The sequence below is a fragment of the Bidens hawaiensis genome, unplaced genomic scaffold, assembly GCF_021521415.1.
Source record: "Bidens hawaiensis isolate Kalapana, Puna unplaced genomic scaffold, B.hawaiensis_p1.1 tig00031452_1, whole genome shotgun sequence".
Classification (NCBI taxonomy): domain Eukaryota; kingdom Viridiplantae; phylum Streptophyta; class Magnoliopsida; order Asterales; family Asteraceae; genus Bidens; species Bidens hawaiensis.
The window spans coordinates 225,366-228,664 of NW_027495296.1; the positions used below are offsets into that span (position 1 = coordinate 225,366).

At 34.9% G+C, this 3,299-nt stretch overlaps 1 pseudogene; it reads left to right on the forward strand.

Annotated features, from left to right (window-relative positions):
• Window positions 1-1,422: 1,422 nt before the first annotated feature.
• Window positions 1,423-2,554, forward strand: LOC143582103 (putative clathrin assembly protein At4g40080 pseudogene; annotated as a pseudogene).
• The last annotated feature ends 745 nt before the right edge of the window (window positions 2,555-3,299 follow it).

Here is a 3,299-nt window from a genome sequence, read left to right on the forward strand (position 1 = left end):
AATCTTGATTAATCGACAATCCCTACCCAACCGTCTGACTAACGCCTAATGATTTCTACAACATTATCCGTAACCAACCGTATATAAAGAAATTAAAAGAAAATAGGTTAAAGAGTTTGGATATGTGTACATAAATAGAGTTCGAATAGACCATATTTTGCTAGAGTTCTTACTCTTGAATGAGTCTAAATTTTGAACGCTCGTACTTCATTCCCACACAAATGGGGTTAGTAATAATGGTTTTAGATATCTAGGACATTTAAACAGAGGCTATTACTCAATAGTTTTATATAATTGAAGTATATATTAACTTAAATAATTATTTTCTGTTGATTTCATGACTAATAAATAGGATGTATAAAGTCATGAGTTTAGTTTTAAATCTCTAAAATGTCAAATAAGTGTTTAGTTGACAAGTATAATATAGTAACTATAATAACAAATGCGACTGGTTAACGTATACACTAAAATCTTATAATAAATTAGTACACCTATATATTTTCTCACCCTAACTATAATAATATTATATACAATCGTCGATAAAGATAATCTAACGTTAACTGTTTTATACGAGTGTAAACCAACCTATGGTTCTTCGGTGTTTACGGGGTATTGTGTATGGTCCGCTATAATTTTTTTCAAAAATGAAATAACTTCGGGGGGTAAAGGAACCAAACGTATCAACAACAAAAAGAATGAAAACTTTTTGATTCTCAGCATATGCAGTCTTTCTCATGCATAGCAACTTTTTGTTATTATGCCTTCAATATGCGGCCTACCTAACAACAAACTCGTTATCGAAGGCCGGCAAGGGGGGACGTTCCAGAAAGTCTCACACAATAGGCTTGACAATGGCAAATGCAACAAGTTTACAAAAAGAATTACTCGGATATTATTTACTTATTGAGTATTTATGTTATATAGAAGTTAGACTTCCTTTTGTTGAGCCTCATGGAACAGTTAGTAGCTAATCAGGTTTGCTAGCTCTTTGTATACATAATACATATGTATAGAAACATCCCTATCAGTCTATACCAGTCTTTTATACGAACGAATATTCTAACGGTAACTTTTCTATACAAGTATACACATGCTCTATACGATGGGCACGTCAACAAAGATGCCATTATATAACGTAGATGGTATGCATATGGTATTTCTTTAGATTAAATGTGTGTCGCTATTTTATTATGTTCTTTCAAATTTCAATAAAGATTTGCAACCAATCTTGTTAATATAATCCTTAAATAGCAAGTAGGAGCAATTTGACACACTTGCATACCAATATTTAAATGTAGCGGCTTTCTTTGAAATAAATAAAACTTTCTTGAAACATCATCTTTCTACCAAGTTCACAATATAGTCAACCCTCTCTCTCTCTCTCTCTCTCTCTCTCTCTCTCTCTATAACCTCTTATCTCTTTTAAATTCATCAATGGATGATCCATGGTTGTCACAATAATAACATCAATCAACCATGAGGGATTTTATAGGCATCGTTAAAGACAAAGTCTCCCTATCCAAACTCGCTCTTTTCAATAAACCAAACACACTCTCTCTTCACGTGGCGGTCCTCCGCGCCACTTCCCACTCACCATCCACACCGCCAACCAACCACCACCTCGCCACCCTCCTAACACTAGGAGACAGCTCACGCGCCACCGCCTCCACCCTAATCCACTCCCTAATGAACCGCCTCCACCGCACCACCGACTCCCACGTCGCCCTAAAATGCCTCTTCACCATCCACCACATCATCAAACGCGGCCCCTTCATCCTCAACGACCAACTCTCCGTCTTCACCGCCACCGGTGGCCGTAACAACTTCAAACTATCAAACTTCCGCGACGGCGCGTCACCCGCCACGTGGGTCCTCTCCGCGTGGGTCAGGTGGTACGCATGTTACATAGAAACCATCCTTTACACGTCCAAAAACATTAGTGGGTTGGTAACTTTTGTGCATGAAAAGGAAAAACAACAAGATTCGATATCATCGTACATGAACTTCGATTTGGTACGAGATTTCACAACGTTGGTGTCAGTGATCGAACATATATGCAAAGTCCCAGATAATCTGTTAGTCGAAAACGACAAGTTGCTTCATTGTATCATGGACTTGCTAGCAAACGATTATTTATCAACGGTTAACGAAATCTTTCTCCGAGTCATTGAGTTCAAGGAACGAGTCAACTTGCTGAGTTTCAACGACTCGGTTGAGTTGAGTTCGGGTTTGGACAGTTTAAGGAGCTGCAAAGAGAAGTTGTCACATTTATTTTCGACTACAAAGCCATCGGTTGAGACCCTTTGGGAAATGATTGAAGAATTGAATAGTAAAATTGGGATGGTGAATGGTAAGAAACTCGGAAGAAAGGATGGTTGGAGTGAGTCAGCTCGGTTTGGTGACCGAGTCGTGAGAACGAGTGATTCATTGAAATTTTCGTCTGGTAGATTAAGATGGAGCCAGACAGGTGTTTGATTGGTTGTTAATAACATATTTATTATGTTTTTTATTTGGTGGCGTTGGGTGGTTGATTGGTAGATATTTTGTATTTGGATAGGCAGAGGGTCGACTTCAAGATATATTATGAAAATGTGATATTTTCTTAGTTTTTTATGTAAATTTGTTTATTTATAGATGATATTTTTGAATACCTTGTCAATTAATTTTCTTTTTTTTAAATGATCAATTTATTAAATGATAAGATAGCAAGTAGTTAGCCATAAAAACAAGTGAACACCAAAAGTACATCACCACCAAATTTAGTTCTCACCTAGGTTAATTAATAAAAATATGATATATATTTTTAATTGACATATTTATGTCATCATCAATCTGAAATAGAAAGAACTTTACTAATTTCATATTTAAGTCCAACACTTATGTCATCATGAATCTTAAATAGATATAATAGATATAGAACTCGAGTCATCCAAGCACTTTATTTAAAAACATAATGTATTGGGTAGTTTTATTTATGAAAAAAAAAGTTAGGAGGTTATAGGTTGGATCGGGGGTTTCGGTCTATAATGGATTTTATTTTGAGTGTGAAATAAAAATGATTAGGTAAGTCAGTCTATCAATGATCTAAATTAGTTATTAAGAAAAGTGATTTCTTATTTAAAAAGTAGTTAGTTTTATATTACTTTTAATATATCAAAGTTGTAAACTAGAAATACATTTAGAAGAAATCAAGGTCAAATATATTGTTCTTTACATTATTTCAGTTGACTGGATTTTTGTATTGGAAAGAAAGTAAAAGATAACTTTTTGATTTTGTAATTGATCAAGTCCATTTTGTC